The sequence below is a fragment of the Amblyomma mixtum genome, chromosome 3, assembly GCF_055824585.1.
Source record: "Amblyomma mixtum isolate Tamu chromosome 3, ASM5582458v1, whole genome shotgun sequence".
Classification (NCBI taxonomy): Eukaryota; Metazoa; Arthropoda; class Arachnida; order Ixodida; family Ixodidae; genus Amblyomma; species Amblyomma mixtum.
The window spans coordinates 381,357,441-381,369,598 of record NC_143014.1 but is presented as its reverse complement, the minus strand read 5'-3'; positions in this window follow the sequence as shown (position 1 = coordinate 381,369,598).

The following is a 12,158-nucleotide window of genomic DNA, read 5'->3' as shown; positions in this document are numbered from 1 at the left end:
GAGGGCTTTACTGGCAAAAAAAATTGTTTCCTTAGCGCGAGCTGTACGACTAAACACTGCATGCTTAGTGAATTACAATGAAAATTCGTCAGAAATAATATACACGCGCAACATACCAAACCAATTTAGCAAGAGAAAACCGCCTACTCCAGCTTGCGCACAGAAGTTATCCAGGCTTGCCGTCTCTCGTTCTCAATCATTTCACAGCAATTCCGAGGAAAACCATTTTTGAATGGGAAAAAGTGTATCAACGCATTTTTTTATACACTGGAAGATTTCACTATACCAACCTCCCGTCGACATGCTTGCATTGTTTTTTTCTGTCTTGCTATTAATGTTTTTGTTATCGCTCGATGCGAGCGATGGAAAAGTTCTGCAAGATTTTGCTACACATCGAAAAGATTCACCATTACCTCCAAAATTTCCTCGGCAGTAGATTACAAATTTCGAGTATTGAATTTTTTTTTCAGGAATGTCGCACATATGTCCAGGAAATCTATAGAGTTCCACAGGCTGCTCTTGGCTGTTGATGTTGTGAGAACTATTGTGGCAGCACCCGACACAACAATACGTTTCTTCACTCCCTCAACGTCGCGGCATTCCAGTCATGACTCACAACGAGCGGCAACCCCTCTTTTGTGCACCCACGAGCAGGACGGCACGTGCTCACAATGAAAGAGAGTGTCAGCAGCGCGAGCAGCACGGGCACCAGTCGAGGCGTTGCTGACTCCATGCGCTCCGCCGGCGACGTGCCCACACAGAATTTCGAAAATGGAAATGACAAGCAGGCATGAAAAAAGTGCAATATAATCGCTGTTTTACATTCGTTACAAGTCCGGGTAGTGAAGCTGGCTGACTGGCTTCAGCATTGTAGTGAATTAAAACGAGGACGCAGCGATTATATCGCAGTTTTTCATGCTTCACTCACTGACGTCCCACTCATAGTTGAGTTATTGAATTTTAAACAGCAAGAGAAAAAATCGATAATAAATTACTTAGCAGTTGTAGGAACACCACGTGGTACTCCATGTATAATAATGCCTCACGCATCATTACAAAGAAGAAAACACGCACCCAAAAGTTAGGTGTCCATGCTCCTTTAAGTGCCCTTGCAGATTGAAGGACAGGTGTCTAATTCACTCACATAATGAAATCAGCCGCATACCTAACATCCACATACATAACATGGTCGGCTGGAATGGCGAAAAACGCATCGTTACTACACACAGACAATGGTAGTGCTATATACTAGATGTCTTCAGGATGAACACTGCTTTGTTTTATGTACATGTATTCCGCTCAGAGAAGCATTGGTGTAAGTAAACAAAAAAACTAAGCATTTCTTGCTGCGTATGTTACAGGACTTTTGTGTTAGGTATTTCCTCAGGGCATTAATTTAATTAGGGAGAGCAAAGGAATTTGGCCGTGATGTATCGCATTGTGATGGTAAACTTTAGGAAGGGTTTAGCGATGTAAAATTCAATAAATTACGTTACAAAATGTAATGTATTTTCAAGTTTTTTTTTTCTATTGATCCAGAAAAGAGTTTTAGATGGCGGGAATTCACCGATAACAATATAAAAAATTTTAATCCGCTCTATGCAACGTGATACAAACCCATACAGAAAAACTTATAAGCGAAACATCCTGAAAAACTGCATAAGCACGCTCAGAAAAACTACATCGTACCCACAACGCGCACGCACGCATGTAAAAAAAACTGCCCTAACCCGCTGAACCACACAGATGTATAAAAAACCGTAGTCTGAAACTAAAGATGTCCTCTCCAAGAACGCCCCCAAAAACCACTGCCAATTACTCAGCGCATTCCCTCTCTTTACACAAAGAAACAAAACAACTCCTAGGACTCCTACCAGTGATGACACCTTGAAAACACCCCAGACTATGTAAATCCGCTCCCAGTTTGCACTCCTGAATTTAGCTCCAAAATAGAGTCCGTTCCAGTGGACCCTCATATGCATGCGCAAGCATGCATGGTCTTCATGAAAAGAGATGAAATTTTAATTTTCATATATAAACACAGCAGTAGGTCGAGCCTCCCATCATTAGCGAAGTTTGTTTACGGTTTCGGAGGGAATATCTTGGCGCTCTCCTAGCTGACTGCAAACTGAACGAGAGAGCAACGTCCCCCACCCCCCTTCCCTGTTACACAGATGACGTCACTCGTGCTCGCCAAACTGCAGCGCATGGTGCCTATACTTAACATCGACATCCCAGCCGGCTATTAAAACCCCATTCGAAACACCATGAGAGAAAAAACATGCAATGTAAATTATTTACTGGCCACATGTTAATAGCCCATTTTGTTCCGTCTACAGCATGGCAAGCGAACAGCGCATGTGAAAAAAAAAAACAAAATATTTTGCCTGTCTACTTTCAACTGTAGTGCAGAACTAGCCTGATTCCTGTGTCGGGGTGAAGGGTCTACCGAAGTACATATTTTTAAACTGGCTGCAAGTGAACACCTCTCTGCAATGTAGAAAATGAAGGCGATATGCGTGTTCGCGTTTCATTCCGGCTGGATTGTACAGCCTGAACCTTATAATGAACCTGACGCTCACGATCCTTCTGTTTGCTTCTTAATATGATGACTCCCCATATTACTGCAAAAAAATACTAAATCAGAGAAAGATAGCTTTTGTCTCTAGAATTGAAGTCCATTGTGCACGCAACCAGACCATATCACGGCGCTTTCCGAGCTCTCCAGCGCCGTCATTAGCTGCTTTGATGAGACCCTTGCTTTCGACGAATAAGCGCTAGTCGGCATTGTTCGCGTATGTGGTCTCGGCTTTTGTGGAGAGCGAATACACAAGTTTGGCGAACGCAAATGGTCATAAGTGATGTTTTGGAAACTGTAACCCTTAGCGGAGGATTGCTGATATCGCAGGACGAATAGAACGAGCGGGAAGCACCGGTGTCACCCGGCATGCCGAGCATTGCTTTAGGGAGCCGTCAACAGTCGACCACTGGCGCCGCTCGTGGATAACAAATGAGATCATTTTCGTCGATGCGATTAATCGTCGAACATGCTTCTGGATAAAGCAGTTCAGCACCGAATATTTGTGGTATGGAAGAAAGCGGATCTACCACGACCGGAAAGCGCCAGTTCTCCGGCTATCAAGTGTTTCGTCGCAAACATCCGGTCTTCTTGCAGTGATCATGCTCTGTAAACAAGTACAGTTGCAATCCGCGCATCAGAAAGGGAATATTTAACATAGCTTGCGTTTTATGCCATACAAACGATCACAGGTATGCAGACAACGGTGGTACTGCAGTGCAGTCGACATTTGTGTATTCCCGCTGAAATTTCACGCGCACGCTGTAAATGCTGAATGACGAGTCATTAACTTGAAGTACTAAATTAGTGACAACGCAAGCAGTGTGCTAAACAAAGAGGAGAAGAAACAAGTCAGCAGCAGATGTCGAAATCAAGAGGGCCGAAGCAGTTGCGGGACGCGGCTCTGAGGCAAGATAACGGCCACCGCCAATGACAGGGGCGGTCTCTGTTCGCATTTCGTAAGCATTTGAAACCGTCGAATGTCGGCCGGACGCCGAAGAGTGCTCAACTTTCCGCTAAAATATCTTTTTCTCAATTTCCGCAAAGCTCCGTCGACTAGAGTGGCGATCGGTTCGACGGGATTTCAAGCAACGACGCAGCAGGGGTATCGTTAGTTATATTTATATTGATAAAGATACACGCGATATAAAGCCCCATCTCGATGGACACTTCCAAGGCACACACGAGAAGCGCCTGCGCGCCCAGCACGCGCCGCGACGGCCGTCGAAAAGTGGCATGAACCTCCATGCTCCTGGTGCTGGCTCGCTCCCCCTCGGGAGCCGACTGAAAAAAATGTCAAGCCGTGAACAAGAGATGGTTGGGGATCTGCAAGGATTCCAAGAAAATTTAGGGGAGGCTGAAAGAGCTTCAATCCATGAAGAAAAAGAGTCCCCGAGAGCCCCCGCGGTCCTCCCATTGTTGTAAACCGGACCCCGCTTCTGACGCGTGCGTGAGCGCCCGTGCGCAGGTGCCGATATCTGACATGCACAGATATGCACAGATATCTGCTAAGGAAGGCATTGGTGGCGCCACCCTTGACTGCCGTCTGTTGCACAGAGCTAGAAGCCGGACTCTGCAGTGCGCTACGCACTTTCCTGCCGGGCGAGCAATTTCCGGTTATACCCGTTGTTGCATCCACTTGTTTTCCCTTTGAAATCATGGTACAGCGCCACACTTGTGCGTTTTGAGAAAGAAGACACTTTTGACGGCGTTAAAAAGACCTGCGCCAAGCATGCATGGGATGATGAGCCATCGGAAGGATCCAGGGTGCAAGTGAGCGGGAAATACCAAGGTTTCTGTGAACCTGCAATCATCAATATTTCAGGTAAGCGTGAACAACCATTTACTGTTTTTCCCGTATTGCTTTGTTGTTTACCTTTGCCAATGCTGTCGGCAGTTTTCGATGATAGGGCTATAAATTAAGCTAAATGGTATCATAATGCATGATTTATTTGTAAGCTGGGCTATGTGCAGTCGGAGAGTAATCTCTCATTTTTCAGTAGCGAAATTTTTACCGCCACCGAGTTGCGTTCCTGCCAGCGGTAGTTCAAGTGCATGACATGAATTGTGTAACGCAAAAAACATAGACTAACCTCACTAAGCACATTGCGGGGCTAGTTAGGGATGTATTTTCTAAGTAACGAGACGTAGACAGCAAGCTGTAATGGATTCTCTCATATGCACGTATCAGGAACTGAACCCTTTTCATTGTCGTAAGTAATAGTGCTAATTCTATTTTAACACGGGATCAGCATTGCTGCGTTCTGCGTATCCAATTAGGTGACAATGGCCCCATTACATTTGCCACAAGGCTTGCGCTCTACAGCTAAGCAGGAGCAGTGGAATGAAGAGCTGGTACGCGTTTTATTTCGGGTGGTTAGTGCGAACGAACGTGTTTCAGAAACAATTGGCGTATACTTGTCTCTGTTCGCGGTTGTGCCAGGAAACTTTAATGGTAAAGCCCGAAAAAAAAGCATGAGACAAAGCTTTTAAAGGGGCATCGCGATGATTTGCTCTCTACCAGTTAATATTATTAAATAGATTCATCATGCGTTCCAGAGACCAGAGCAAAAAGAATTATTGAAATCGGGGCATGCAAGCGAAAGTTATTCCACTCTGAAAATTCGAAATGAAAAGCTCAGGCGAAAACGCATTTCACTCTCCCATTTCACTCACCCAGTACCGACATTGGGCGCTACCAATCAGAACCGCGCCTCGCGCCCACGCAGCGGAAGCGTGCATGCAGTTGCTTTGTCGGGGCTGTAGACAGCCGCGCATTTTGACGGCGTCTTCCCCCCGTGTACGCGACGCCGTAGTAGGGCAGGGGTGACACGACAAAGGAAGCTCCCCGAAGTTTCTTTTTGAGTCGGACTGCAAGGCTGTCAGCGGTAGCCCCCCTCCCCCCAAACTCGACTCCCGTCTCCTGTCCGGCCTTTCTCTTCACATTTTGGGCAAGGTGTGTCGACTGGCTTTTTTTTCGCTGCCGTCTTGGTATGGTCACGGCCGGTCTCGACGCGCGCGCTTTCTGGTCTGAGCCAACGTTTTTTGAACAGCGCTGGCCGCCATGAAGGTTTGAAGCGGAATGGAAAGTGTCGCCCCTAGCTGTATTCTGGTTAGTTTTCGTTCGCTTTCCCTGCTTCTTTCCAGTTTTTGTGGCATGCGAAAAAGCTTGCAGTACTCAGAGACATAATATTTTGGATCCATTTGGCAAGTATGAAGGAACAATATGCAAACTGGACGCCCAACCAATGAGAAAGGCAGCACCCTATCTAGATGCCACCTCATTTCCGCTGCCGCAAATGGCCGCCGCGTTGCGACACCATCGGCTCGAAACAAGCATTTCTAGCGAAGATTAAAATATCAAATATTATGATTTCGGTGATCTCATTGCGCGTTCAGGACTCACAATGTCCCTTACTCTGCATACAAAGATTAAAGAGCCCATGCTTTATGTACGTCGCAGGGCACCTTTAATAGCCCCCATTGGATTTTGCGGTAGGCTGTCTCGGATTCAGTGCATAATTCTGCGCAGATTTATATCATTATCGCTCTAAATTATCTCCCACGCAGCCTACACAACGTTCCTGCCGACCAAGAAGGGGCGGGAGCTCTCCGGAAAGCTGCTGTTGCTGGCCGTGGGCACTAAACTCAGCGAAATAAGGAGCGAGAAAGAAAAGCATCGACGATAAGAAGCATACAGAACTATAGAACAACAAGAGCATTAAATGTACCCCAATAAAATTTCCTGCGCGATTTCTGTGTGGTAGTTGTGTTACTTGTGTTACCTATGCTATATGATTATCAGGAGCTTTAGAGCAGTATAAAACCGAGAGGTTTTTCAATTTAAAGCAGTACTTAGAGATGTATTGGATGACATTTTTTAACGTTTACAGATTTTTATTTTACAAAGTGCGAGAGATATGTTGGTTTGGTCAGTGAAGGTGGACCGTACAGCAAGACGGGCATGTACGTAATAGAGCTCAATAATCTGAAAAATGATTAATTATATTTAACTAATCAGCTTTCATAATTTTGATTTTGGGGCGTAAGTCTGTATCGCGAAAATGAAGGCCGTCAGTAAAGAAACATAACCTTAGCTTTTAAATTTTCGTAATCGTTAATGTGGTTCGAAATACTGAACATACACACTTGCAAGCTCAGTGAATTGCCTTGTCCGCTTCGCATATTCATAAACGCGTCGCTGCGCGTCGTATCGTCGCCGAATTCAAAGAAACTTTTTCTAGATCATAAAATACACAAACGGTGTTCATGTTTGATGCATAAAAAAGTGACCGACAGTTTTATGCATTTTCAATGCGGGTAAACCAACTCAGCGAGCTTTGAAATGCGCAAAATCTGGCACTCGATATTTCAAACTCCTATACCAATTAAAAAAAAGTTAGAAACTGGGCTCACCTTTTACGATGACGGCCTTTAATTTCGCAACATAATATTGCCCCTTAGAATCAAAATAAAATGTTTATTAGTTAATGTTAGTTAATTAATCGTCTATTAAATCAGGTTTATCGCTTACATAATGTTAACCATCCTGTATAACCCCCTACACAGCACCAACGTATCTCTCAAAGTTATAAAATAAAAATCTACGTCAAAAATTTAAGCTGTATTAATCTGAAGTAGTAGCGGTAAGGACGTACTGCACAGTCGCTTACGTCTGCATGTGGCGATAACGGCATATGTATGACAGCATTCTGCAATGGTTGCAACTAATTTCATTACATCTTTTGTTTGGCCGCCCTCCATCACTGTTTGGAGACGCCATGCCCCAGGTTCACTCTTTATTGGCTAATGTGATAGTAGCAGCATGCAACATTGGAGAAGGGGAGCCTAGGTGCTTGCAGAGATTGCAGATGAAGCGCGCCGCAAATCGTTGGATTTCTTCAATTTTTTTTGTACCGTCTCCTTCGGTAGATCTCGCCGTATGAGGGCACATATACATAGGCTGTCATTTATTATATATTTCCATATGAAAGCTTATAAGGTTTTAATAAGGGATTAATCACTCATTTTCATTCTGCCAAGCAGTCACACGGCTACAAAGGGACCCGACACAGCTTCCACAGAAACTTTTGCTCTTTCGTAAAAAGATTCGTCCTGGTCTGGGGACATGGTGTATGACTGTGCTTGGATGGATGCGAATAAGTAATTAATACCTTAATGGAAGTTTGCTCCGCCTTAGGGAAAATTTCCCCTCAACATTTAACCAAAAGTATATAAGGTTATGTGCAGATCTGTCAGTATATGTTCGTATATAGAACTAGCTCCATATATAAGCTCCAGCCAAATATGGACATTACAGATTTATCTATATTTGGCCATATATGGCCCATATAAGTATATTCATTCATATATGACTGTTCGCAGATATGGCTATATACGGATTTGGCCGTATCTGGGTATATAAAGACCATATATAGAAATCCCATATATGGGCTCCATCAGATATGGTCATATAAGGATAGGACATATCTGGCTATATAAAGACCATATATACATATATTTCCATATATAAGTTCAATCCATATATGAATATATAGGGAATTGGGCATATCAGGCTATATATGCCAGATATATCCATATATGAGTTCAATCATGATATGGATATATAGGGAATGGGGCATATCAGGCCATATATGCTAGATATATCCATATATGAGTTCATTCATGATATGGATATATAGGGAATTAGGCATATCAGGCCATATATGCCAGATATATGCTTATATGAGTTCAATCATGATATGATTATATAGGGAATTGGGCATATCAGGTCATATACGCCAGATATATTCATATATTGTCATATATGAGTTCAGTCATGATATGGATATATAGGGAATTGGGCATATCAGGACATATACGACCATATGCACATATATTTCCTTATATGAGTTCCATTCACATAATGGTATATAGGGAATTGGGCATATCAGGCTATATACGCCCGTATATTCATATAAGACCTTATATGCCCAATTCCCTATTTGTTCATATCTGGATTTTTTCATATCAAACCAGATATGACATTTCCGTACGGGGAATTCCTGCTCGGCCCACAAAAGGGGAGATGCGTCAGTCGATGCCGAAATAGATTAGGGGCTTCTCCCACCTTCCTTTTCTAGAAAGAATGCGAGACTGTTGCCTGTAAATCGGAAACCATCCTTCTTGAGAATCTGACGTATATAATTTTGCAAGTTGTTGCAGAAAGAAACGCATGATCTCAGTGCGCATGCGCCTTTGTTGCACGCAGGCGCTGCGATAAGGAGCTAAACTTTCTAAATTCAGCCGGAATTTTTCTAGCGCCAAAAGTATAACTGGACAACAACTTTCTCTTCAGTTTATTTTTGCTTGCTGAAAGTGTTCCAGGCTCATAATATTAGTGAATACTTGGTAGCACCACTGCATGCATGACAGGTGAATAAAGATACCCTGCCTCTTCTTTTAGAACCGTCAATTATACTGCGTTTCGGTTTCGTATGTCTTGCTGATTTCAGCAGCATCATCGTGCCCCTTTGAATCAACGCCGGAAGAACGCTGCAAATAAAAAAAGAATAAAAAAACTAGGCCATTTTAGAAGTTGGAGCTGCGCGCTACTTCCACTGCATGTTTGATATGTGCATCATATGAGGAGCCTACAGTTTGGTCTACTTGTAGGGGCATGCATGTTCTTCTGTCACGTAGCATGAACGATTCTACAATGATTTAGTGTCCAGAGCTTGTGTTGTTCATTATTCTATTTATTTTCTTGGCCTTTAATCTGTAAATCAGCTGCTCCGCAAGGTTTCTTTTCCAACCAAAAGGTCTCGTTCCCAGACGACACTCTCGCATACATTGTGGAAACGAAGAGTCAAGTTCCCCCTTCTGAGGAAACTGGCTTGTAAGGATGGCCCCGAGAGGGCAGTCAAAAGAGTACAGTGGTACAGTATAGAAAAGGGTATTGCAGTCAACCTTCTGTAGCACTGCAGTAGAGGCTATAGGCAGGAAGTGGAAGGAAATGGGCCTTTGTTCCTATGCCAGTAGTGAGCTAACTCATATATAGCATTCTAAAAATTTTTCTGCTGAACAACACCATGCCTTCAACTTCCTCCCTTCCGAAACTCTCCTTCCCCCACACTCTTAGCCAGAACACGGAACCCACTCACCATAGCACTGTGACAAAGGACGATCTCCCTCCTTCTCCTGGCTAGGCTGCTGCAGGCAGAGTGCGATCATCCGCAGTTTTCATACGCTCGAAGATTGAGTGTACCCAATGGGTTCGAGACCTTTTTTTTGGAAAACAAATTTGCGGAGAAGACGACTTACGGGTTTCCGAAAATGTTCGATTAAAATTTATGCATTAAATGTGTGTACCTCCCCGCATGCTTCAACGATCTTTTTTTTCTCACACAGGTTCACTTGGACAATGGATGCCATCACGACGTTGACAGAAGACTACTGAGAGTTATGCTGCCATTTTAAACTCAATACGAAATAAACCCTGTTGTGCGTACTGGTGTACTGTCACTGGAGTGCAAAACTGCCTTCTGATGTGCTGCACGGCACGCCACAAACTTATCGCACTAACACAAACATAACCAGGATTGCGGAAGAAAAAAATGTCTGAACTGCACGCAAAATGAGGTACTTATCATGCCTTTTCAGCGAGTAGCTTTGTTCTGTAGGTGTATGGTAATGCTGCGTTTAGTTGCAATGTGAGTTATACATTACAGCTGATGCACCGTTACCACACACTTACATAGGGAATTAGTTTCCAGGCCCAAAAAGTATCACAGCGAACGCGCCTGTGCCTTACTTTCTAGAAGGTGTATCAATACACTGCAATACGGGATAGCCTACAGTCCTCTGGACGGTAACCTTACCCTACCAAAAGAGGCGAAAGGATGCACCTCAACGAGCAAAACATACACACTTGCAGAGCAATGTTACGCCCACTGATACGGTGCAAAGTTGCACTTCGGGAGCGCTGTTATAAACTGATTAGGTAGGTTTACCTATAGCCCTTGCGAGGGTAAGTTTACGCTTAACATTACCCTTTCTAACACGGTGTAAGGGTGCACCTGAAAAGATCAAAACCATATCCTCTTGCAGAACAACGTTACGCCCATTGATAAGGTGTAAAGTTGCACTTCAGGAGCGTTGTAGTAAGCTCATTTGAAAGGCTTAATTGTAGCCCTTGGGAGGATAAGTTTACGCTTTGAGATCGAGCATAAGCTTATTCCGAGTGGGTGCAAACATGCACCAGAAAGTAAAGCATATGTTTGCACTTTCACGGCCTAAGCGTCAGTCTCTCTGAGGAAGGGTAACGTTAGTCATAAAGGGCTTATACTTACACCTGATCAAACGGAATAACATTACTCCTATTGAAGCCTAAACTTTACACCACACACACTTAGTCCCCCGACGGGGGTGCAAATTTGCACCAAAAGGGGCTCGCCACAGCGTCAGTGGATTTACCCCCTTAAAGGACTAAGATCACACCTTTTTTTCTTAGAGTGCGAGGAGCTTTGCCTCTCGTCCGCTTTGCGAAGCGCTGCTTGCCTGGTTAGCGGAATGGGTTAACCCGTTTGCGGGCTCCCCCTCCTTGCCGCCCGGCGGCTCGTCCGCTGTTTCGCCCCCTCCGCCTACAGGCGTCAAGGCGCCGCTGGCGAGTGGGGCACGGGATAGCGCGTCAGCTACCACGTTTGTGCTCCCCTTTCGATACTGCACAGAAAAGTCGTAATGCTGTATCAGGAGAGCCCAGCGCGCCAGCCGACCCGCAGGCTCGCGGAGCCGCATCAGCCAACTGAGCGCACTGTGGTCTGTCTGCACCACGAATTGCGTTCCATCAAGGTAGACGTCAAATTTGCGCAGTGCAAACACGATGGCGAGGCACTCCTTCTCGGTCACGGAATAATTCCTCTCCGAGGGCAGCAAGGAGCGGCTGGCAAAGGCCAGCGGTTGCAGCACGCCATCGAATTCCTGTAGGAGAACTGCTCCTAAACCCAGATCGCTCGCGTCAGTCTGGACTACGAACTGTCTGGTCAGGTCGGGTAGCCTGAGCTGCGCTGTCTCGGCAATGGCACTAGACAGGAGGCGAAAGGATCGCTCTTGCTCGGGCCCCCATCGCCACGCTGCAGTCTTTCCCAAGAGCTTGGTCAAGGGTGCCTGCACGCGGGCACAGGACGGGATGAACGACCGATAAAAATTGGCCATTCCCAGAAAGCGGCGGAGGCCGCGTACGTCCTTGGGCGCGGGAAATTCGAGTATGGCTCGAAGTTTCTCCGCATCAGGCTCAATAGAGCCCTCGCCCAGCGTGAACCCTAGTAACTGAACCCGGGTCCGCGCTATTTGGGCTTTCGCAGGATTCAAAGTCATCCCAGCAGCCCGTACCCTCTCGAGCACGTCGGCAATGTGGCCTAAGTGCTCATCGAAGGTTCGTGAATAAATCACGATATCGTCCAGGTAGCACATGGCGTGGGACCATTTCGCTTCCCCCAGGACGCGGTCCATGAGCCTCTGAAAAGTCGCAGGACCATTGCAGAGACCAAAGGGCATACGAGTGAACTCAAACAGCCCTCTG